Raw genomic sequence first — 25747 nt, 5'->3', positions numbered from 1 at the left:
ACCGCTTCGAGAACCCACCCCTGCAGCCCAGCTTTACCCAGCCTTCCCAACTAGAGGAAAGGGCTGCAGCTAGGGAAGAACGGGAGGGGCCCGCGCGCTGGGGCGGCCTCCCATTGGCTCCTCTCTCTCTGCCCTCCGTCCCGATTGGCCGCGGGTCGAGCGCACGGCCCGTGCACGCTGCCCCGCGACGCGCGACGCTGGACTGGGGGCGGGGGTGGCGGCGCAGCCAATGGGAGCGGCCTGCGGGGCGGGGCTCCCGGCGCTGGATCTCTGGGCTGAGGCGAGTTGGTAAACAGATCCGGAGTGCGTGCCGGGTGTGTGCGCTACGGCGAGCGCGTGGAGGCTGCGCGAAGGTGACCGCGGATCCCAGCTTCCTGCAGCCGGGTAAGGCTGCCGCCCAACGCGTGCCCTGGGCGCCGTCTGCCTGCGGCCAGAGCTGTGCTCACCACCCGCTTGGGCCCTTCTTGTATCCTCAAGTAACAGCGCGGCTTCCCATTTGCGAGTTTCATTTGCCCCAAGCTCCGGGCCGCGGCGCGTTGGGCGCCCTGCGGCTGTCTCCTACCCCCGTGCCCACCTTAGCCCATACCTGTCTCGGGGAGGGGACGAGGGCCGCGTGCTGGGGCCATGGGTCCCCGGAACGCGCCGAGCAGCCCCGGTGACCTGATGCCTTGTCTCTTGGTTGCCAGTACTGCTTTCCTGCCTCGCTTTCTCATGATAATATTTCTCTGCACGCCTAGACCCCTATGCACTGTCTCAGGGGCGCTAACTGCCCCTGGCCCCAGGTTTGTGCCAGGACTTTGACTCGCTTGACCCGAGCCAGCTGTTGGGTTCCGCAGTTGGGGGTTTTGGGTGAACTTGGGAAAGAGGACCCTTCTTGGTCCTTTCCTCCGTTGGCTTTTCTTTGACCCCTCCTCCTACTTCTCCAAACGTGGGGGGGTCTTGTGAATGGTTTGGGCTTAATTGCCTAAACTCATGCTTTTGCCCAGTCTGCCCCTCTCCCAAACCCAGGTCAGTTCTCCCATGTGCCTTGTGGGATGGAAAATGCTGCGGGGGCAGGCCTGGATGCTGGAACTCTCCATTTGGATGACAGGTGCCAGTCCTCTGAAGGCTGAGAGACTTATGTGCAGCCTCTCATCCAGGGTAGGGCCTGCAGCCCATTGGAAAACTTGTCCATGCTCACTTGCACCTTGGGTGTGCGTGACAGAAGACTGAAGAGCTGGGCCTGCCAGGTCTAACTTGTTGCCAAAGGACTTGAGCATGCCTGATGCCAGCCTGCCACTTGTCATGCTGTGCATGGGTGGGTCATGCTGGCAGGAGGGCCCATCTCCGGAGAAGAAACAAAGGTGGGGGGCTGGTGGTTCTCAGGAGCAGCATCTTTAAGACTTTAAGATGACTTTGGGCATTTTCAACTTTGCAAATAATGCAGACAAGGCAGGGTTTTGGGCCTGACCTTGGGCAACTCAAAGGAAAAGTGAGCTAAGGTCGTTTGAGCACTTACGTGTGTGTCACATAAGACAGCGTTTCTCAACCTTCAGCAACATCCCTGGCCTCTCTCCATTAGGTGCTAGTAGCACCCCCCCGACACACACACACACACACACACACACACACACACACACTATTTGTGACAACCAAAAATGTCTCCAGACATTGCCACATGTCTCCTAGAGGACAAAAGCAACCTTGGTTGAGAACCACTGAGGTAAAACTGTAAAAAGAGTCTTCCCATCCTGCCAGAGGCCCCCTAGGACCTGTCCATGACTGGCTGAGAGGTTTATGTAAAGGGTAGCATCTCTGTCCTAAACCAATGATAGAAGCCCTGTAGGTTGGGCTTTAATGGAGTCCCCCACTCTGCACCTGGGGGGATAGGAGTGAGATAGGAGGTAGAAACCCATGGTCATTTGCTGTGCCTGCTGGGTGCATGGCAGTGACTGGCTGGGTCCAGAGTACAAAAGAAGTGGGAGACTTGTGGTTTCTGTCTTTGGGGACTTTGCTAGACTGTGGGAGATATGCATATGAAATAACCATGGGGCAGTTTTTAAATAGTGAGCAAACAAATTTATGCTGTCTGAATGCTGGCAAAAAAGCCAATTCAGTTATCCATAAGTGGCTTTTCCAAGGTGATGGTTTGCTCATCCTTACTGATTTGCTGGGGCATCTCTTATGTCTTATGACGTGGGAGGGTGCCAGGCCTGTGTCTGCAGAGAGTAAGTGTGTGGCTGCATTTCAAACATATATGTGGGTGTATGTACATGTGCCATGTACTCCTCCAAGAGAGAGTCTACCCAGGAGTGCAGAATGGACACGTGTACAGTTTGTACAGTTCTTTTACAGTTGATTGAAGCATCAGAGACAGCCATTTCTTTTTGTGCAGGGAAAGACCCTACTTCTGAGTCTAGATTTTGCTTTCACCGTAACCCAGAATTTATGCCCCAAACCTCAAAAGTCCCAAACTGGTGGGGATGCAGAAAAGTGAAGAATGGTGATCATTGTACAGGGCAAGGAAAAACATCTGAAACCCCTACCATGAATTTCTTTTTCTTGTTGTTAATTGATCCTATGGGGATGTATCAGGATTTCCCCAAAACATTCCTTGCCCTTTCTTGCCTATAGAGAAGAATCTGGACAGGGAGGTCACTTCTCTTTTCTCAAGAAGATTTAGAGGAGCGTATTATTGGGAAGTTCCAAACTTGGCATGATGATTTTCCATCAAGAGCTGTGGACACTGAGTCATTATCTTTGTCAGTTGAAACAAGAGCTGTGTGCAAAATTAGACAGGAATATTTCGAGAGTTGCCTTGATCTGACAGTGGCATCTGGAAATAGTTCCAGCATTCTTGCTAAACAACAGCCAGGAACCTGGGGGACAGCCAGTAGAAAGAAGAGCCAGTGGGAGAGGGGGAGTGCGAGGGCCCTACTCCTTGAGGAGTTGAACCTGTGCGGGGGATAGGGTCTGCCGACTCGGAGGCAGACCCTGATGTGTCTGGGTGGGCTGCTCCCCACACTTTTCAGACCCAAGTGGGTGTCCACTGGCCTGTCCACAAGCATGTTTGTCGTGGGGTTACAGGCTCCTGAGCCCTTGACCTTTTGCTTTGAGGTCAGGGGCCCACAGAATATCTAACATTGGAAATGACTCTGAAAACCTCCTTTTATTCTCCATACTTGGATGTGCTTTATTTTTACTCTGTGCATGTAGGGAAGGATTCATGAGAAAGCTGAGTGTTTTTCACTCACCTTGCCCTTTCAGGGTATTGTAGATTCTGTTGTAGTGACTGGTGACTGAGTTCTTGTCTCCGGAGTCCTCGACTTGCTTTTTAAAATATCCCATTTCCATCTGGGCTGAGGGAGAGGGGCTGCACTTGGTAGAAACCTGGAAAATCCTTGTGTGCTCTAAGGGTTGGTGCTTCTCCACATCCTGCCCTGAAGAAGAGCCCGCTCTGGAATTGTGGGTTATTCCCTCCTTGTTGAACAAATATTGACTGATTGTCTGCCTTGAGTGTGGCATTGGAAATATAAAAGTGAACAATTCCTTGGTTCCGGGACCTCAGGGAATTGTAATAAGGGGTGTGCAGATACCACCTAAACACCCTCAGTGTGGTTTGGGCTCGGGGTCTAGATCATACCACTTCTGGCTGGTGGAAACGGCAAGGCTCTTGGAGGAGGAGGCATGTTAGCTGGGACTCTGAGAATGAGCAGGATTTCAGCAGGAAGAGGCAGGAGTTTGGAGGGGTGAGGAGCCAGTGCTTCCCAGACGCTCTATGCTGAAGGCCAGGTTTTATTTTTTCCCAGTTTGTTGCAGACCAGTGCTTTTGCAAAACAGTAAAAATGTCCTGACAGTGCTAGATTGCTGTGAAAGCTTCTGAGCCCTTACTCCTGTTATCTCACTGAGGATGACAATGTGAGTCCAAGGACCATTCTTTGAGTAGCATTGGTCCAGGCAGTGGGCTCTTTGAGCAGAGGCATTGGGGTGGGTGAGTGCCTGGTAGGGGTGAGTGCAGTCTGGCCGGAGGGTAGGGAGTGGCAGGGGAGCAGTGGGAGGCTGGGCAAGGGAGCAGAGTGGGGTGAGTCCCCCATCCCATTTCCTGTTGAAGCAGCTTGTGTGATCTGCCCTGAAGAGTTTAGGATAGTCTGAGCAGCACTGCTCCCACTGTGCTTCCGTAGGGTCGGGGGGTGGGGGCCAGGAGGGCTTTGGCATAGGGCTCCTGGTAATTTTCAGCTGACAGTTCAGTTCAGGGGCCAGAAAGGGTTCCCTGGGCGCCCACAACTCAGCTGCAGCCTAGTGGGCTCTGACAGAGAGGGAGGCGGCTCCCTGCCCTGGCATGTGCACAGTGGACGTGGGTGCCTGTGGGTAGTGGCAGACTGTGCAGGACCTAGGGCGGGTGCAGTGCTCTGTTGTGGAAACCCAGAGCGCAGCGGTGCTGGTTCTGCTGGAAACGGGCTGGGAAACTGCCTTCCTGTGCTGGGAGGTCTAGGAGCTGGGGCCTGAAGGAGGAACAGGTTTCCATGGGAGAGAAGGATCCGAAGCTGACGCCTGAGTAGGGAGGGGCAAAGGTGGGCGCTGCTGTGGGGAGGAGAGGGGAGGGCACTCAGGCAGGCGGGCTGTGCAGAATGGGTCTTGGAATGGGTCACTTTGAGGGGTCAGGGTGGATGGGGAGGGAGACCCGTGAGGTGGCCTGTGAGAAGTGAGGGCTGCCTGAGTCCCAGGTGGCGGGTACTGGGCAGGTGGAATGCAGACGTAGATTCAAGAGATTATAAATCTGTGCAGGTGGACTCTCTAGACTAAGTTACTGCTGGGCCACTGGGCTGAGATTTCTAGTGGCGGGAGGGGTGGGGACTGTTTGGGGTGGACGGTGGTGTCACCGCTGAAAACAGGGCAGAGCTGGGCTGGCGGCAGGAAGATGGTGATGTTAGTTTTAGATGGGAAGGGGTTGAGGTGCCTGCGGTACTTTTTTTCCTGTCCTTTTTTATTAAGGTACAGTTTGCACACAGTAAATTCACACTTTCTAGTGCGCAGTTTGATAAATGCATATAGTCATGTAACCATTACCACAGTCAAGGTCCAGAACGGTAATGTCCTCCCCGCCCCCCGGGTTCCCTGTGCCCCTCCATCGGTGCCTGTGGGACCTGGAGGGAGAGACGTGGCGTGTGTATAACTGGATTTGTTCTAGAATTGGGCCAGTGGTTGAGATGGCCTGCCCAGCCTGGGAATGGGATGCACGGTCCTGGGGGAGCTGCCAGCCCGTGGGGAGGCTGAAGCAGCCCAGGGGACGGTGTAGAGAGCAGGGAGGATGGGGCTGGGGACCAGGCCTGGGCACTCCTGTGGAGGTGGAGTGGGGAGGGGAGCTGGTGAGGGAGGTTGAGATGAGGGGCCGGGTGAGCCCTGGGAACCCAGCAGAGGATGTCAGGGGAGAGGGTGGGACCCGCGGGAAAGGCTGAGGAGGGTGGTGTTGACTCAGGTGGATGGAGCCATCAGGTGGCCGTTGTGAGTGCCGCCGAGGGAGAGCTCGGGCTCGGGGCCAGACAGCCTGTGCCGAGGGAGAAGGGAAGGCAGGGTTGGCCGGGATGAGGCTGAAGGAGAAGCAGAGTCAACGGGAGGTTTTTCAATATTTGGTGCGTGAAAGCCGAGAGCGGGGTTTGTGGGCTCGAGGGGGAAAGCTTTTGCGGAAGGAGACATTGAAGGCAAAATGAAAAATAGGTCCGGGGCAAAGTCCTACAGGAGGAGGGAGAGGGAGGAGGGGAACGGCCAGTGCGGGGAGGAGATGGGATGGGAGGAGAGGCGGGGGGAGGGCTGAGACCGGACCGAGGGTTGAGGGTGAGCACATCTGATTGCCACTGTGTTGAGGAAACAGGAGGCCAGCTGCAGTGAGTGAGGCCGCCTGCTTGATGTGAGAGGGGGAGGCTGGGCTGGGGGGGGGGCGCTTGAAGGGGAAGCCAGGCTCCTGCCAGCCTCTGAGGAGGGGTGTGCGTGTGTGCGTGCGTGCGTGCGTGTGTAACGGGGCAGGATGGGTTTCCTGGCCGTCTGAGAAGGGGCGCACTCCCTGCCCCGCCCCCCCGCGGGATTTTCCCAGAGGTGTTTGCTGAGAGAGGCTGCGCGGTCCCCACCTCACCACCCACAAGAAGCAGGTCTGCCCCTCCCCACTTGCTATTTTCATAGAACATCTAGAAGGGTTAGTACTCAGATTCTTTTGTGTATGATTCTTTCTAGAACCTGTTAAATCCCAATTCTCAGCACAACCCTTCTGTGCTCAGGGTAAACGGCCGTGTCCTAATCTCTGGGAACTGGAGATCATCTAGGTCAATCGCCTTGTTTTACACATGAGGAAACGGGGAAACTCAGGCCCAAGGGAGAGCGGGTGTGCCCAGGGTCACATGTGGCCAGTGCCCAGGTGGGCCTGGAACCCGGGCCTGGCTGGCCACCCTCCTCCATCAGCCTCACCGTAGTACCCTTGTCTGGGAACCCGGAGGGCCTGACGGCAACGATCCTGCCGTCTACCAGGCGGGATGGGAGGTCCCGGGGTCTGTTCACACACCCGGAACTTTTACATTAAATCCAGATCCTGGGGTCAAGCCGGTGTTTGCTTTCTGTCTGGCACGTTTCCTCTGCGTTTGGCCCGGGTCCTGGCTCAGGGGAGGGTGAAGGTAAGAATAGGTTGCCCTGTGACCTGCAGGTGGTTACTGTTTGACAGGTGCTGGAGCAAACATCTCTCCATCTGTCTGCGATTGAAAAAGCGGTTTGTGGCTCTTGCCCCCTAATGCGTTTACAGCCAGCATTTGGTAAAGCAAGGGCTGGGCACCACGCACAGGTCAGGCCTGCCGTGCCCCTGTTCGAGCCCGCCTGAGCTCGCTGTCAGCCAGGCCTGCTGTCTTTTGTCCCTCTTCCCTCTCCCTCTTCTTCTAAGCGAGGAGTGGGGCCGAGCAGAGGACGCAGTAGAGGTGCCGCATCCTGGGTGGGCCGCCCCCCCCCCCCCCACAGTGTCTGTGTGCGCGTGCGAGCAGGCTCCGGGCCCCTGTGAGCGACGCTCTTCCTCCATTCTCCCTCTTCTGCCCTCACCCCCTTTAACACAGGGTGCTGCTGCCGCTGTGTCCGTGGCTCTGGATGGCGGCGGTTTCAGGGTGATTGGTGACAGAAAGAGCGTTTCCCAGATGCTTAGCATCCCTGGTGTCTCTTGGGTTCTGGGTTCTAGAAGAGGGAGCTTGCAAAGCTGGAGAGCCCCTGGGCGCCCGTGGGTATTAAACTCCTGGTAGGGACATGGTACAGCACCAACCCTCAAGGGGAGTATAGGTCTGGGTGAGAGATCCTCTCTCCAGGAGCGCACCATGCAGCCTGGGAGACGGGACAGGTACACAAAGAGTCATATCGGGCATGGCAGGGCGACCTTAGGCCATTAAGAGATGAGGGACTTTAGAGGATGAGAGGTGACTTTAGGATGGGGGGCAGACCCTATGGAGTGTCTAACATTCCATCAGGATGGGTAGGATTTTGGCAGAGGAAAGGGTGTCCCGGGGGAGGAGGTGGGAGCAGCACGTGGAAGTAGGAAAGTGTGTGTGTGTGTGTGTGTGTGTGTGTGTGTGTGTGTGTGTGTCTGTGTTGGGGCATGAGCCATTCTGGCTGAAGCGCTGGTGTGGGGTGGAGATAGTAGGAAATAAAAGCTGGAAAGATGTCTTGGGGTCCACAGTGAAGGGCCTTGAAGGCCAGGCCTGGGCCCGTGGCCTTAGTTCTGCCGGCAAAGGAGAGTGGAGGTCAGCGAGGAGACCATCCTCCTGTCCATCCTCTTCTCATTTCTCTTCCTGAGTGTTGTCGTCTGTCTAGGGTCGTCCCTCATAGGGTTAACTCACTGGTCTTAAAAACTATTGGGGTTTTGCATACGCTTGTAGCGCCAGAGGGTTGCACGGGACCTCGGTGGCGGACCCGTTAATTTAATGTCTGCACCAGTGACGTGCACAGGTGTCCGTGCCTGGCCTGTGGGTGGTGTTTGGGGGTGCTGCTGATGGAGGCAGGTTCCGGGAGTCAGCGTGGCAGGACTGGAGACCGCGTACCCGACAGCTCCTTCTGGAGGCGCACGCCCAGAGTGGACTCAGTGTGGGGCTCCTGCCTCTTTCTCCCACTTACGTCTGAGACAGAACCGGGGTGGGATCGCTGGTGCTGAGAAGCCTAACACTCTCAACCTGGTAGCTGAGGAGCTTTCCAGAAAGGGAGTTTGGCCAGGTGGCCTTTGAGAGCCCAGCCAGCTCCTGGATTTTTATGACTTATGATTTTCTGCAACCAGGTGGACACACTTTTCAGGGCATGAACCTTGCCGTGTTTCCAGGAGAGTGACTTTTGTTCTTTTTTCTAAGGCATTTCTTTTTTTTTTTTTTTTTTTTTAATTTATTTCTTTTTGGCTGTGTTGGGTCCTCGTGGCGGTGTGCGGGCTTCTCTTATTGCAGATCACGGGCTCTAGGCGCACAGACCTCAGTAGTTGTGGCATGCAGGCTCAGTAGTTGTGGTTCACGGGCTTAGTTGCTCCACGGCATGTGGGATCTTCCCAGACCAGGGCTTGTACCTGTGTCCCCTGCATTGGCAGGCAGGTTCTCAACCACTGTGCCACCAGGGAAGCCCCCAGGAGAGTGACTGTTGATTTAAAAACATGTTACTGACCTGGGGGCAGGTTTCTTATCTGCTCACTTCCTAGGCTGCAGGAGGAAAGGACTTGAGCCTGGAGTCAGACGGGCATGGATAGGCCTGCCCCTGACAGTGTTGGGACTTAGAGGAGATTTCTTGACCTTGCGGAGCTGTGTCTCATCAGCAAATGGGGACAGTAATACCTCACAGGGTTGCTGTAGGATTAGGACTAATAAAAAGTGATACACACAGAAGGAGAGTAATAACTGGTAGCTGTTCTTGTTATTAATACTATTTCACTGAAATATTTAATCTGAAGTGAAAGTGTTTTGAAAGATTAAGAATGTAAGAACTGATGAGGAGCATTTTGAGGGGTGCGGGCTCTTACTTGGACGTTGCGGTACCCCAGGCTGTGCACAGTGCCTGGCATGTAATGTAAGTGCTCCATAATGCTTTCAATGTTGAACCGAGCCTGGGGAAGAGGCTGGTAGATGAATGGGGCATATTTATACTGAAAGCAGGCAGGACTCTGTCATCAGGAACAAGAATGTGTCTTGAGCTGCCCATGGGATATGCGAGAATCTACCACAGCACGTGGCACTTAGCTGGCACTCAGTACCACTTGTGGAGTGACTAAACTAAGTTATTTTAGATGAATGATCTGGAAATTATTCTAGAATATCGCCCCTCTTCCCAACCCAATGATGTATCTTTTAAAAATAGCCACTGCATTAGTTTCCTATTGCTGCTATAACAAATTACCACAAATTCAATGACTTAAAACACCACAAATTTATTATTTTACAGTTCTGGAGGTCAGAAGTCTAAAATGGGTATCACCTGGCTGAAATCAAGGAGTCAGCAGGGCAGATTCTCTACGGAGGCTCAAGGGCAGAGCCCCTCCCCTTGCCTTTTCCAGCCTCTCGGGGCTGCTTGCATCCCTTGGCCGTGGTTCCTTCCTCACAACTGCATCACTCCAACGTCTGCCTTTCTCACGTCTTTCTGTCCCTCTTCTGACTCAGATCCTCCTGCCTCTCTCTCTCTCTCTCATAAAGACCCTTGATTACATTGGGCCCAGGTGGATAATCCCCCCATCTCAAGATCTGTAACGTAATCACACTTTTCAGCAGTCCCTTTTGCCACATAAGAGAACATAGTCACAGGTTCTGGGGATTAAGGTGTGAACATCTCTGGGGGGCCATCAGTCAGCCTCCCTAAAGCCACCTACAGTATTTTGGCCAGATTTAAACACAACCCCTTAAATATCTGATTTTAGTTTAAGATAAACTCCTCAACTGCAGCTCCAGGGTTCCCCACCAGGGTTCTTATTCACCTACCTGTGTGACAGTACAGATGACACTTGTATTTGTGTGGTCAGGGTCCGTCTGTGTGTGGAGGTAGGTGGGGAAAGCGTCAGAGGTGTGTGAGATGTGAGCCTCCCCACAAGGGGCTTATTATTGGAAAGACTTCTGTGTGCCAAAGATAACTTACAAAACGGGGCAGAATCTGACCAGCAGTGGAAAAATTTACATCAGCTGATGGGAAGACAAAATCATAAGAGCCAAGGGTAAATTAGGGCCTGATTAGAAATGTGTCCTTGAATATATATGACATGTTCATACATTTCAGAGTACTTCTGCCTCTCTCATTTAGATTGGACATAATAAGAGCTGATGCTGTCGTAATATCCAGGTGAGGAAACAGATGATAGGAGACGGGTTCAGGGACAGGCCTGGAGTGGCCCGGCCGGGTGGGGCGGAGCTGATGCGCAGGCCCGGGGGCTGGCCTCATGCAGGTTTAGAAGTGCAGGGATGAAGGGGCTGGTGTGAGAGGGAAGGAATTGGAGCAGCGCTTACATGGCCCAGGTGTAAGTGGAGGGTGGACGGGAGGCCTGGGTCCTGACTTCAGGCTCAGGAGGTTGGAGCTTATCCTGTAGAAAACTACGAGCCATTTGAGCCGGGGGTTAACATGATGAAAATGGATTTGGAGAAGGTTAATCTGGCAGCAGATGGGCTGTAGCTTGGAGACAGGGAACTTGTGGGGGTCAGAGGGGTTCCCCAGCACTGTCGAAAGCCCGTGCTTACCTGGCGAAAGCCTCCTGTGCTGTTTATCTCCTCTGAGAGTGGTATTGACCGTGGTGAGGATTACCAGCGGTACTTATGTCCTGGATGTCCTAGGCACTCCAAGCAGGCCGCCAGCACACCAGACCACCTCTCCTGAACGATGCCTCACACCACAGCTGAATCAGCCTCACTGGCCCCTGAGAGAGGGCGAGTCTGCTCTCCCCGAGTCAGATCTGGTACTGCACCCAGCCCGGGTGCTGGGGTAGAACTCGGTAAGAGGGTTGTCCACACTGGTCTCACCAGGTCTGAGTGACTTGGTGAGTCCTTCCAGAGTGTCCGTGTGGTCTTAATAATGATCATGTCGGCTAATGGTTTTGAGCACCTACTGTGTGCCAGGCACTTGGGGTCCTAAGTACTGTTATATGGATTATCTAACCCACTCCTCTTGAGAACAGATGAGGGAAACTGAGTTGCAAAGATGAGCTTAAATGACTACTTAGGTTCGCAGCAGAGTCAGCATTTGAACCTGGGGCGCCCAGCTCCAGAGCATCTTGACTGCTTCATCAGTATCACTTCCTGAACGAAATCTTTCTTAATGTTCTAAGCAGAAAACTTGGGTGGGTTTTTGGTCAGAAAATGAAATTGCCCTCAGGACCCCGTGCTTGGCAGGTTGGCATTTGTAATCAGTTACGTTTGCTCCCCAGTGGGAGGAAAGACCACTTGGGACCCTCTGTGCTACTCACCTGTGCATTGGAGTCCTGGGCCCGTGCAGGTTCGTACACAGCATTGGGTTTCTCTCTGGATTATCATTAGAGGCTGGAACTTCTCCTTCTGCTGCTTTTTTATCACCCCCTCCCTGGCCCCAGCCCAGTGCCCACCTTGGGGCAACACACCAGGGAATCCTAAGAATGTCTTCTTCTTTTTTTAAATAAATCTGTTTATTTATTTATTTATTTTTGGCTGAGTTGGGTCTTTGTTGCTGCACGAGGGCTTTCTCTAGTTGCGGTGCACGGGCTTCTCATTGTAGTGGCTTCTGTTGATGCAGAGCACGGGCTCTAGAGGCGTGTGGGCTCAGTATTTGTGACACACGGGCTTAGTTGCTCTGTGGCATGTGGAGTCTTCCCGGACCGGGGCTTGAACCCGTGTCCCCTGCATTGGCAGGCGGATTCTTAACCACTGCGCCACCAGGGAAGCCCCTAAGAAATGTCTTCTTAATCACCCATTGGGTGGAGAATGAAGGCTTGCAGTCTAGGACATCAAAATGCACTCTTATTTGTTTTCTCCTTTTATCTGTTAAGTGGTTGCCTGGCTCCTGAGCCATGATAGATTCGAGTTCTAGCTCTACTTGTTATTCATTGTGTGACTTTGGGCAAGTTACTTAACCTCTCTGTGCCTTAGTTCCTTCATCTGTAAAATGGGCAAAATAATAGTACTTACCTTTTAAAAACGAGTCAGGTTAACACACATAGAACACTGAGCACACAGCCTGGCATATAATAAACTCCCAGTAAATAATAGCAGCTATAGTTATCATCACATTGTGCTGGTTTTCTGCTTCTCACAGAATAAAAATGTTTGGGGAACTGGTGAACTTCGTTGGAGGAGAATGTCAGAGTGCCTTCTATTCAACAAGCTCTTGAGTGTGTTAGCCTAAGAGTGTATACTTTTTAAATGGTTCCAAGAAAAATCCCAATAGTCCAGAAATGGCTTTTGGAGGAACATGAAGTCCTTAGCCCAGGAGACAACTTGAGGCCAGAAACGAACTCCTTTCCTTATGGGGCACAATTCCGCTGTGCCGCCCCACAGTAGTGGACTTCGTGTCTGCCTGTGTCTCCCCTCCAACCACCCCCCGCCCCCCCCCCAGAACTCGGCTGCCCTGTTCTGGGTGACCCAGTAGAAGGTGGTCACCACAGAGCCCTCCCTTTGTCCCTGGGGCCTCTGGGTGGTGGGGAGCTCTGTGCCTGGTGAGGTACCTATCTTTTGGGGTCAGGAGCAGAGCTGTAATGGGGGGTCCTCACCCCAACACCAGCCTTGTTGGGCTGCTCTGATATAACTCTAGTGCCCTTTCCGGATTTCCTGGGACAGTTGTGGTTACATTTTACTCGGTTGCCCTAGAATAAGGGTCAACAAACTTTCCTTGAAGAGCCAGATAGAAAAAAAAAAGAGCCGGATAGGAAATATTTTAGGCTTTGTGGGCCATAGTTCTCACTTGTAACTGCTCAACCGTGCTGTTATAGCTTAAAACCAAACCAAACCCAACCCAAAAACCCCAAACAGCCATAGATAATGCATATGTAAATGAATGAGCTGTTGCCAGTACCTAAATAAATGAGCAAGGCTGTGTTCCAGTAAATGCTTATTTACAAAAACAGGCAGCAGGGCTGCATTTGGCCCCATGGTTTGCTGACCCCTGATCTAAAAGGGCACCAGTCATGTTACGGAAAAACCCAAACAAATTTTTTGCCAACCCATACGTGTCTTAACTTTTGGTTCAGAAAAATGTGATCACTGCACTTACTACATTATTCTAAACGAGGATCCTGTTTGGGGGAAAGTACCATTAATTATTTCTATCTCTTAACACAGGGGCCTGCATTAGACCTGCCTCTGTCAAGTGGTTTTCTCACCACTTTCTGAGAAGCACAGTTGAGCCTCTTTCCCAAAAGTGGGGCGGCCGTGTTCCACCTTCCTCGTGGCCTGTCAGGGGCAGTTGTTTGCTGATGAAGGACAGTGGCTAAAGGGTGTAGAGAGGTAGTATTTATAGCATTCTGATTTGCTATCTAACCCTCTGCCTATCCCGCCCAGGACAGACGCTTCAGGGATGTGGGATAGTTTCTTTAAATCACACCTTTATGTGCTTGCTTTTATTTTTTTATTTTAACAACAGATATTTAAGATTATTATTATTATTATTATATATATATTTTTTGCGGTATGCGGGCCTCTCACTGCTGTGGCCTCTCCCGTTGTGGAGCACAGGCTCCGGATGCGCAGGCTCAGCGGCCATGGCTCACGGGCCCAGCCGCTCCACATCATGTGGGATCCTTCCAGACCGGGGCATGAACCTGTGTCCCCTGCATTGTCAGGAGGACTCTCAACCACTGCACCACCAGGGAAGCCCTAAGATTATTTTTATATAACTTATTTTCTGTTATAAAAGTAGTACATGTTCTTTGTAGAAAATTTTAGGAAATAAAGTAATAAGAATCTATCACCCCACCACCCAGAGAAAACCACTGTTCTTGTTTTGCATGCTCTGTTTCTATCATCCATCTCCCTCCCTCCCTCCCTCCCTCCAAAATAAAGGATAATACTGTTTTGTAACCTACGTTTTTCCTACATGGGAATATATAATAAACTTTCTTATTTGTCAATAAATACTTTTCACAGTGTCATTTTAGATGGCTGCATAGCAGTCCATCTGATGGCTGTACCACTATTTATGTAGCCAGTCTTAGACAATGTTGTGATTTACATTCTTGTGGCTGCATTATCACACATCCACTGTTAAGGAAATGCAGTTTCACAGAATTTGGCTGTATGCTTAGATAACTGTCAGGCAGGATGGCCTGGGAAGGAGACAGGGAAAGGGGACTTTAGTGGTAGACATGCAGGTTTGGGGCATTCCAGAGGTGACTTGCAGCTGGGGGGAATGAATGATCCTAATGGCCTGTCTCTCACCTTAGAAGATTGACTCAGCAGGCCTGGCTAGGGCTGACTGACGGGAGGGGGAGGGTGTGAGGTGGGGTTTGAGGGGGGACAGAGGTTCTTTATATCTTCCCCAGGGTTCTTCTTCATGTTTTTAGTTGCCTTTGAAAATTGATATGTATTAGGCTATTTCTGAACCAGCTGCCAGATGGACCCTGAAGCCAGACCTCACTATGTAGAAGCCTGGAGTGCCTGAGATATTTGAGTGAGGGGCCCTGGGGTGTGATTTTAAAGGCCAAGACGAAGGGCACATCTAAAGAAATTCATGGATTTTTGGTTCAGAAGTCTAGGTCTTTCCCCTAACACATATACCCTTCTGAGTCCTTGGAGGAAACTGTCGACTGTATTTCCTTTTTCTAAGAGGAAAAGAAAAAAAGAAAAATTTCAAGAATGTAAAGGAACTTTCCAGTGTCCACACAGACTGTTCATGCCCAAAGTAAAAAGATTGTCCTTGGCTGGGCGGGGGTGGAGGGCCACCTGTGAGCCTCTGCCCTGGAACCTCCTGGATGTCATTAAACAGTTCTTTCCCGGGAGTACTAAAGTGACCATCTTGAGATTCCTTTGGTGGCTGGTTCTGTGGGTCATTGTCTTTAAGCCCATTCATTTCCGATGTTCTTTTTCAGTTTCTTGAGGGAATAGTGGGAAAGGAAGGAGCAGGTGGAAGGTTTCCACTTAAGGACAAAGCCAGACTTTTGGGGACGGAGTAGCAGGGAGAAACTTTTAGGAAAGGATCCCTGTTTAGACTTCCTGCCTGACCTTGGGCTTGGGCCACCTCTGTTCCCTTTTCCCCTCTTCCTCCAGAACAGGGTTCTTAAGGTACGTTTCTAGGACCACCAGCAGCAGCAGGTGGGAATTTGTTAGAAATATAGGTTTCCAGGTCCCATCTTAGACCTACAGAATCAGAATCCCAGGGCGGCGGTACAGCAGTCTGTGTTTTAGCAAGTCTCCCGAGTGATTCTGATGCCCACTAAAGCCTGAGAACCCTGCCTCAGACCAGGCTCCTAAGAGACCTTTGATTCCATATGCAGATTAAAAAATGCAAGCAGGTGTGAGTCAGTTCAAGAAATGGCAGGCTTTCTTAAACCTTGGGGGGACCAGCTGAGTTCATTTCTGTCTGCTCTGTGTCAAGCACGGTGCTAGTTGCTGGAGATAGAGAGAGGGGACAACAGATGTGGTCTGTGCCCTCCTCTGGCTGACAGCCCAGCGTGGCGGGAAGACAGGTACATAGGCAGGTTTAGAGCATAGTCACTGCTACCTTGGGGAAAGAACAGGGAGCCGTGGGGGACATGGATGGGCTTTAGGGATGGGACATGTTGGGGAGGGCATCCCAAAAGAGGTGCTGTTTGAGTTGAGATCTGGTGAGGAGGAAAGACATGCATTCCTGTGCAAGGCGGGGGCCAGAGAGGCCAGTTAGGGGTTGCTGCGGTTGCCCAGCTGGGAGCACCCTGGGGGACTAGGGGAGGTGGGAAGGGTTGGAGAGAAGTGGGGGGGGGGTCGCAATGCTCAGGACGGGGAGCATGGGGTGGGCAGCGTAAGGGGGGTGAGGTCAGTTCTGGACATGCCAAGCTTGATGCCTGTGGGCCATTGGGTGATGATGTGCATGCAGCAGCTGCGGGACGAAGCCTGCTCAGGAGAAGGCTTTTCAGTGAGCTTCACACACACTCCACAAGACAAAGGGCTTGCTGTGCAGCTTGCTTTTGGGTCCTTACACCAGTCATCCCATGGCTTCCGGGGCAGCTCAGGATGGGAAGAGACAAGAGGAGGGCGTGCTGGCTTTTAGAGGTATAGACACTCTGGCCTTGCTTGGATGGGAGCTGGTCTGCCTTGTCACACTTTATACTTACGAAGGGGGTTGAACTCAGTAAATTCATGCACTGTCCCTGGCTTATTGTCACCTCGTGAGAAGAGACAAGTGACAGATGGTAAGTTCTGGCTGTGAAGCGGGGGCTTGGGGGTGCATATGGGAACCCTCCCCCCAAATAAAATTCCCCCGTGTGGGTCCTGGTGGAAAGGTTTATGGTGCCTTCATTTGCTTAATGCTTGTCAGGATTGCCTGTTTTATGTATGTATGTGTGTATGTATTTATTTATTTATTTTTGGCTGTGCCACACGGCTTGCAGGATCTTAGTTCCCCGACCAGGGCTTGAACCTGGGCCACTGCAGTGAAAGTGCTAAGTCCTAACTACTGGACCACCAGGGAATTTCCATATATTTTTTAAAAGAACACAACTCATTGCTGCTGATACATCTTATTGCATCTGGCCAGGTAGGCATCACTTGGTGGTTTGTTTGTTTTTTGTTTGTTTTTAGTTTTGGAGACTAGATTTGAAGGTCCTCATACCCCAGATAATTTCCAGCTAACGGAGTCTCTGAGTCTGTTTTTCAACATGAATGAAATGGTATCTCAGAAATCTCTTCGGGAAGGTTAGAGAGTGAGGGTTCAGCAGGAAAATTTCCTCTTGGAGCTTGAGGACTCAAGTCAGGGGACACTGGCTGTGCTTCTTTCTCAGTCTCTGTCCCTGGGGAGTGGTGAGCTGTATTTATACCAGTTCTTTCTCTCTCTAGACAACAACTTTGTTCACTTCCTTTATAGCACTTTAGCACGTTAGGGCTGGAAAAGGGGCCTGGTGAGCCACCTGAAGCCCCCTCTTGCTACGGAGGGTGAAGGGGCGAGCAGCACACGTAGCGTCAGTGGCTGAGCTGTCCAGGCTCCCCGGCTTTGCCGCTGCTCAGCTGCCTCCTCAGCACCTGATCCTCTTGTGTCCGCCTCAGTTGGCCTCTGGCCGTCTCCGTGGTGTCTGTGCCCGTTACAGATGTGCCTGCATGCTCCTGCAGCTGTGAGCACCCCGGGGCCAAGGGCAGGTTCATCCCAGAACCTGCACAGACTAACCCAGAGTACTGGGGGGAGACGTCAGTGAACGGGTGTTCAAAGAATTGACCAAATGACTATTTTGGTGCTGGTACCTAGTGGGCACTCCCAAATGTGAGTGCCCGTCCTTCACCCTCACCGCTGTATTCACTGGTGCTCGCTCAGAGGAGACCGGACGGCGCCCAGGCCTTCTAGGGCAAGTGGGTGAAGAGCCTGAACGCGCCCTCCATCCCTGTATCACTCCTCCGTGAGGTCCCGAAAACCCATTCAAGGACCAGCAGAGTGAAGCGCGGTGGGTGAGGACTCTAATACTTGTAGATGAAATCGTGGTGAGGATAAGATTTTTTTTTTTTTTTAAAGAAGATGTTGGGGGTAGGAGTTTATTAATTAATTAATTTATTTTGGCTGTGTTGGGTCTTCGTTTCTGTGTGAGGGCTTTCTCTAGTTGTGGCAAGCGGGGGCCACTCTTCATCGCGGTGTGCGGGCCTCTCACTGTCGCGGCCTCTCTTGTTGCAGAGCACAGGCTCCAGACGCGCAGGCTCAGTAGTTGTGGCTCACGGGCCTAGTTGCTCCATGGCATGTGGGATCCTCCCAGACCAGGGTTCGAACCCATGTCCCCTGCATTAGCAGGCAGATTCTCAACCACTGCGCCACCAGGGAAGCCCAGGATAAGATTTTAAACTTGTGAATAATGTATTTTGGGGGCTTTTGATTTCATTTACTTAAGGTCCTGATGAAAATGTGCGCTGATGTAGCTGAGTTCCTGGTGTTCGTGCATTCCTGTTGGGGGGTTTGCCCTACCATTCAGGACAGCTGAATTCTGAGTAACGTTGGGAATCTGGTGCATTAGAAATAGGGATTATGAGAACCAATTTTTGAAAACCAGGAGGTGAACAAAGTTCTGAAAAGGTATTTCCTCTGGCAGTTGTTCGCCTTCCCATCCCTGCTCCTTGAGGGTAGGCACTCCTTTGCAAAACAATACCTGGTACTGACTAAAGTCACTTTGTACCCAGCAGAGCAGCATGTGGGGAGGTTTGGGGACAGCGTCCCTTGAACATTAGGTAAGTAATCCTTAAGGGGGCTGGCACGGGCTGCGGTTTTGAAATGTGCATCCACCTGTGAATCTGCTCACAACAACAGACTGTTTATGAGCAGCATCTGTTAATGTGAGAAGGGGAGGGACTGCCCCATAGTAGCGGGATGGTAGCTTTCCGTGATGTCATTTCCATGTGGATGGAGCCCGCCTTCCCAGGGAGCTGGCTGTAGTTCTCCTCCTCCATGACGGCACTCGCTGTCCCGGGTGAGACGGGAACCCATGGAAAGTTCTCCGGTATGAGGACACAACCGTTCGGGCAGGAAGAAAGGCATAACTAATGAATTTTTAATGTGTACTTTTAAAAGATGACGTATTTATTTTCCACTTTGAAAGTGGGATATGTGAACTAAAAAAGGAAAATACAGTTAGGAAAATACTGCAGGAGACCATTATTACTCATATGTCTCAAATGCAGGAATTTAATTAAAAAACTTGGTCAGTTTATTTAACATTGTTTCCTCTTTTGAATTTTTAAAAAATCATCGTCATAAAGTAGGTGTAATCCTGGCCCATCACAGAACTATGCTCAGAGCTGACATACTTAGAGACCAGAAAAGTTAGGACTGGACTCTGGTGGGTTCCAGAGCTGCATCTGCAGAGTGCAGGACCAGAAATGGGTATTTCACAATGAACTGCAGAGCTAGGGCAGGGGAAACTGGCCAAAAAAAATCACTTATCAGCTTTGTTCTAGGGAAACTTTAGTTTGTGGGTATGATAACTTGGGTGAGAAATTTAGGCAGAATTAGTTTTAAGCCTGAAAACGGAGTCTGAGTTAAATAGGTCTTATATCAGTTACCAGACAAGGTGAGGTTTTGAAATTATCCAGGTTTGTGGCTTATGGGAGACTGTTGCCTTGGTTATTTGGGTTGGATTTAGAGGTGAGCAAGGGGAAAGCCTGTTTCTGGGGACCCCTGGGGCAGTGGGGTATGGTGGATGGTCCACCAGCAGGGGTCTTTCTGAACAGATGGGGCCGGGGCCCTGGCCTCTGCCATTGCATGTCCCTGATGTCTCTTTCAAAAACCTCTTTCCTGGGCTTCCCTGGTGGCGCAGTGGTTGAGAGTCCACCTGCCGATGCAGGGGACACGGGTTCGTGCCCCGGTCCGGGAGGATCCCATGTGCCGCTGAGCAGCTGGGCCCGTGAGCCATGGCCGCTGAGCCTGCGCGTCCGGAGCCTGTGCTCCGCAACGGGAGAGGCCACAACAGTGAGAGGCCTGCGTACCACACACACACACACACACAAAAAAAAAAACCCTCTTTCCTCAAGAGTGAAATGTGTCTGTGTGTGTCCGGGGCCAGGGGGCAGGGGAGCTATTGAGAGCTGGCACCAGCTGCATTTGAGCTCTGATTACATGCTGTTTTCCCAGCCCTAGACACTTGGTCTATGGGGCTCACACTTGTTTACTGCCATAAGATGCAGAAGCCCAGAGTGGAGCCCAGGGTGTGAAATAGCACCAGGTGATGGTCAGGGCTAGCTCCCCCTTCTCTCTCCTGTCTCCTTCAAGGGTTTGGTCACCTTCCAAAAACCTCCTTGGCTTTGATTAGGGTACAGGAGGTCTACTTGTGTCTAATCAGTACCCTGTCCCTATGGGGGTGCCTTGGAGTTGGTGGACCGAGCGTTTGGGGAAGCAGTGTGGTGTGGTGGGCACAGAGCAGCGGAGGGCAGGTATCAGACCCCAGGGCCACCGTTCAGGAGCTGAATGACCTCAGCCAGTTAGTTAACCTCTCTGACTTTGGTTTTCTCCTTTGTGAAATGGGGACAATAACATCCATGTCATTTAGGTTGTTTATAAAGATTAAAAGAAGATGAAGCCCAGTGCCTGGGAGCTGCTTTCCTATGAAGGTGAAGGGTTCTTTGAGGGCAGGTTATGGTGAGTCATCTTAACTTTCTAGGCTCCTGTGCATTCCTGGGTTTCTCTGGCTATCACTACAGCTCTCCTTTTAAATAAAAGTAGCTGTATCCCATGCTCAGGACCAGAGTGGATCCAGGCAGGAGTCTTTGGACTGACTGGGGCTGGTTCCCCATGAAGGGCAGGTGGAAGTGAGCCTGAGGTCTTTGGAAGGCACGAGAGTTCTGGTTCAGATCCTTGTCAGTGCTCTTGCCTGACCTTCCTGTCTGTGCTTCTGTTAATTCGGGCCCTTCTCAAGTCAGCCTCCATGCGCTTGCGCACAGGTTTGTTCACGCAGGTCTCCTGCCTGCTGTGCCTTCCACACCTGCTCCTCTCATCTTATCTCTGAGACTCCTGGCAGATCCCAGCTCCTCCCTGCCCCCTGGCCAGAGTGCTCCCTCCACACTCTGGGTTCTCCTGCTCCTTCCTTTTTTGTTTTTTTGTTCAGCCACCTTATTTTACCTTATCTTATCCCTCCCAGCACACAGCTCCAGGTAGGTCTTGAGAAATGCTTGGGAGATTGCCAGCACACACCCAACCCTGTGCGGCACCCTGTGTACTCTGGCTTTCCACTTCTTTGACCCTGACATAGACACGTTTTACGCTGTGGCCCAGGAGAAAGAAGAGAGTGCATGCGCACGTGGAGGGGAACCAGGTTTCAGCCCCAGTCCTGCTCGCAGTGTGCCCTGATGCTTCCCTGTCCGACATCCTGTTGGTGTTGTTTTTAATGCTGGTTAGGATTTTCCAGGTGCATTGCCCTGTGGTCTGGACTGCAGTTTGAAAACACTGGCTTGGGGAAGAGTTGAGTCTGAGGGTGGGGAGGGGCTCTGGTTGTCCCTTGGTGGGTGTCTGTCAGAGGCTTCATTGGGCAGAGCAAGAGTGGCTAGGCAGGGACAGGCAGCCCCTGAGGAGGTGGGCTTGGGACCCCTGGGTCCCTGCAGGGAACTGCTTCTGGAGCAGGTGTTCCTGAAACCATGCACCTCAGATTGGGACTTGAACCCAGGTGCCAGGACTCGAACCCAGCCTAAACCCAGACTGGGACTTGAACCCATGTGGCCAGGACTCAAACCTGGTCAAAACCCTGATTGGAACTTGAACCCATGCAGCTGGGACTCAAACCCGGCCAAAACCCACGGTCTTCCAACTGAGATCACACACCTGGTTTCAGGACTTAATGAAGCTCAGGTTCTTTTTTTGTTATTGTTGTTGTTTACCTATTTTATTTTATTTTTTCCCTTTAAATCCTTTTATATACTGAACGATCTCCCTGTTGGTTTTCAGGGGGAAATCTTTATTATTTTATTTTTTATACAGCAGGTTCTTATTAGTCATCGATTTTGTACACATCAGCGTATACATATCAATCCCAATCGCCCAATTCATCACACCAACCCCCCACCGCCACTTTCCTGCCTTGGTGTCCTTACGTTTGTTCTCTACATCTGTGTTTCAATTTCTGCCTGCAAACCGGTTCATCTGTACCATTTTTCTAGGTTCCACATACATGCGTTAATATACGATACTTGTTTTTCTCTTTCTGACTTACTTCACTCTGTATGACAGTCTCTGGGTCCATCCACGTCTCTACAAATGGCCCAATTTCGTTCCTTTTTATGGCTGAGTAATATTCCATTGCATATATGTACCACATCTTCTTTATCCGTTCATCTGTCGATAGGCATTTAGGTTGCTTCCATGACCTGGCTATTGTAAATAGTACTGCAGTGAACATTGGGGTGCATCTGTCTTTTTGAATTATGGTTTTCTCTGGGTGTATGCCCAGTAGTGGGATTGCTGGATCATATGGTAGTTCTATTTTTAGTTTTTAAAGGAACCTCCATACTGTTCTCCATAGTGGCTGTATCAATTTACATTCCCAGCAAGAGTGCAAGAGGGTTCCCTTTTCTCCACACCCTCTCCAGCATTTGTTGTTTGTAGATTTTCTGATGATGCCCATTCTAACTGGTGTGAGGTGATACCTCATTGTAGTTTTGATTTGCATTTCTCTAATAATTAGTGATGTTGAGCAGCTTTTCATGTGCTTCTTGATCATCTGTATGTCTTCTTTGGAGATATGTCTATTTGGGTCTTCTGCCCATTTTTGGATTGGGTTGTTTGTTTTTTTAATATTGAGCTGCATGAGCTGTTTATATATTTTGGAGATTAATCCTTTGTCCGTTGATTCGTTTGCAAATATTTTCTCCCATTCTGAGGGTTGTCTTTTCGTCTTGTTTATGGTTTCCTTTGCTGTGCAAAAGCTTTTAACTTTCATTAGGTCCCATTTGTTTATTTTTGTTTTTATTTCCATTACTCTAGGAGGTGGATCAAAAAAGATCTTGCTGTGATTTATGTCAAAGAGTGTTCTTCCTATGTTTTCCTCTAAGAGTTTTATAGTGTCCGGGTTACATTTAGCTCTCTAATCCATTTTGAGTTTATTTTTGTGTATTGTGTTAGGGAGTGTTCTAATTTCATTCTTTCACATGTAGCTTCCCAGTTTTCCCAGCACCACATATTGAAGAGACTATCTTTTCTCCATTGTATATCCTTGCCTCCTTTGTCATAGATTAGTTGACCATATGTGCGTGGGTTTACCTCTGGGCTTTCTATCTTGTTCCATTGATCTATGTTTCTGTTTTTGTGCCAGTACCATATTGTCTTGATTACTGTAGCTTTGTAGTATAGTCTGAAGTCAGGGAGTCTGATTCCTCCAGCTCCGTTTTTTTCCCTCAAGACTGCTTTGGCTATTCGGGGTCTTTTGTGTCTCCATACAAATTTTAAGATGTTTTGTTCTAGTTCTGTAAAAAATGCCATTGGTAATTTGATAGGGATTGGATTGAATCTGTAGATTGCTTTGGGTAGTACAGTCATTTTCACAATATTGATTCTTCCAATCCAAGAACATGGTATATCTCTCCATCTGTTTGTATCATCTTTAATTTCTTTCATCAGTGTCTTATAGTTTTCTGCATACAGGTCTTTTGTCTCCCTAGGTAGGTTTATTCCTAGGTATTTTATTCTTTCTGTTGCAATGATAAATGGGAGTGTTTCCTTAATTTCTCTTTCAGATTTTTCATCTTTAGTGTATAGGAATGCAAGAGATTTCTGTGCATTAATTTTGTATCCTGCAACTTTACCAAATTCATTGATTAGCTCTAGTAGTTTTCTGGTGGCATCTTTAGGATTCTCTTTGTATGGTATCATGTCATCTGCAAACAGTGACAGTTTTACTTCTTCTTTTCCAATTTCTATTCCTTTTATATCTTTTTCTTCTCTGATTGCCGAGGTTAGGACTTCCAAAACTATGTTGAATAATAGCGGTGAGAGTGGACATCCTTGTCTTGTTCCTGATCTTAGAGGAAATGCTTTCAGTTTTTCACCATTGAGAATGATGTTTGCTGTGGGTTTGTCATATATGGCCTTTATTATGTTGAAGTAGGTTCCCTCTGTGCCCACTTTCTGGAGAGTTTTTATCATAAATGGGTGTTGAATTTTGTCAAAAGCTTTTTCTGCATGTATTAAGATGATCATATGGTTTTTATTCTTCAGTGTGTTAGTATGGTGTATCACATTGATTGATCTGCGTATATTGAAGAATCCTTGCATCCCTGGGATAAATCCCACTTGATCGTGGTGTATGATCCTTTTAATATGTTGTTGGATTCTGTTTGCTAGTATTTTGTTGAGGATTTTTGCATCTATATTCATCAGTGATATTGGTCTGTAATTTGGTTTTAATGTAGTATCTTTGTCCGGTTTCGGTATCAGGGTGATGTTGGCCTCATAGAATGAGTTTGAGAGTGTTCCTTCCTCCGCAATTTTTTGGAAGAGTTTGAGAAGGATGGGTGTTAGCTCTTCTCTAACTGTTTGATAGAATTCACCTGTGAAGCCATCTGGTCCTGGACTTTTGTTTTTTGGAAGATTTTTAATCACAGTTTCAATTTCATTACTTGTGATTGGTCTGTTCATATTTTCTATTTCTTCCTGGTTCAGTCTTGGAAGGTTATACCTTTCTAAGAATTTGTCCATTTCTTTCTGGTTGTCCATTTTATTGGCATAGAGTTGCTTGTAGTAGTCTCTTAAGATGCTTTGTATTTTTGCGGTGTCTGTTGTAACTTCTCCTTTTTCATTCCTAATTTTATTGATTTGAGTCCTCTCCCTCTTTTTCTTGATGAGTCTGGCTAATGGCTTATCAATTTTGTTTATCTTCTCAAAGAACCAGCTTTCAGTTTTATTGATCTTTGCTGTTGTTTTCTTTGTTTCTATATCATTTATTTCTGCTGTGATCTTTATGATTTCTTTCCTTCTGCTAACTTTGGGTTTTGTTTATTCTTCTTTCTCTAGTTCCTTTAGGTGTAAGGTTAGGTTATTTATTTGAGATTTTGCTTGTTTCTTGAGGTAGGCTTGTATAGCTATAAACTTCCCTCTTAGAACTGCTTTTGATGCATCCCATACGTTTTGGAATGTTGTGTTTTCATTGTCATTTGTCTCTAGGTATTTTTTGATTTCCTCTTTGATTTCTTCAGTGATCTCTTGGTCGTTTAGTAACATAGTGTTTAGCTTCCATGTGTTTGTGTTTTTTATGTTTTTCCCCCTGTAATTCATTTCTAATCTTATAGCGTTGTGGTCAGAAAAGATGCTTGATATGATTTCAATTTTCTTAAATTTACTGAGGCTTGATTTGTGACGCAGGATGTGATCTATCCTGGAGCATGTTCCATGTGCACTTGAGAAGAAAGTGTTATCTGTTTTTGGATGGAAAGTCCTATAAATATCAATTAAATCTATCTGGTCTATTGTGTCATTTAAGGCTTCTGTTTCCTTATTTATTTTCATTTTGGATGATCTCTCCATGGGTGTAAGTGAGGTGTTAAAGTCCCCCACTATTATTGTGTTACTGTCGATTTCCTCTTTTACAGCTGTTAGCAGTTGCCTTATGTATTGAGGTGCTCCTATGTTGGGTGCATATATATTTATAATTGTTATATCTTCTTCTTGGATTGATCCCTTGATCATTATATAGTGTTCTTCCTTGTCTCTTGTAACATTCTTTATTTTAAAGTCTATTTATTTCTGATATGAGTATTGCTACTCCAGCTTTCTTTTGATTTCCATTTGCATGGAATATGTTTTTCCATCCCCTCACTTTCAGTCTGTATGTGTCCCTAGGTCTGAAGTGGGTCTCTTGTAGACAGCATATATATGGTTCTTGTTTTTGTATCTATTCAGCAAGCCTGTGTCGTTTGGTTGGAGCATTTAATCCATTCACGTTTAAGGTAATTATTGATATGTATGTTCCTATGACGATTTTCTTAATTGTTTTGGGTTAGTTTTTGTAGGTCCTTTTCTTCTCTTGTGTTTCCCACTTAGAGAAGTTCCTTTAGCATTTGTTGTAGAGCTGGTTTGGTGATGCTGAATTCTCTTAGCTTTTGCTTGTCTGTAAAGCTTTTGATTTTTCCATCGAATCTGAATGAGATCCTTTCATGGTAGAGTAATCTTGGTTGTAGGTTCTTCCCTTTCATCACTT

At 49.2% G+C, this 25747-nt stretch overlaps 1 protein-coding gene across 5 annotated transcripts in view; it reads left to right on the top strand.

Moving 5' to 3' along the window:
• The first annotated feature begins 299 nt into the window (after window positions 1-299).
• Window positions 300-25747, top strand: part of COQ8A (coenzyme Q8A) — a 49714-nt gene continuing 24266 nt past the window's right edge. For 3 of the 5 annotated variants that reach the window (XM_060088622.1, XM_060088620.1, XM_060088617.1), the window contains exon 1: window positions 5846-5884. The gene's annotated coding sequence lies outside the window, so the exon portion shown is untranslated. Of the gene's footprint in view, window positions 385-5826; window positions 5885-25747 lie in introns of those variants that run through there. The other 2 variants (XM_060088618.1, XM_060088619.1) reach the window with 2 other exon arrangements.

The sequence above is a fragment of the Mesoplodon densirostris genome, chromosome 2 (genome assembly GCF_025265405.1).
Source record: "Mesoplodon densirostris isolate mMesDen1 chromosome 2, mMesDen1 primary haplotype, whole genome shotgun sequence".
Classification (NCBI taxonomy): domain Eukaryota; kingdom Metazoa; phylum Chordata; class Mammalia; order Artiodactyla; family Ziphiidae; genus Mesoplodon; species Mesoplodon densirostris.
Note: the sequence above shows the minus strand (reverse complement) of the source record. Positions and strands in the feature narration are given on the sequence as shown.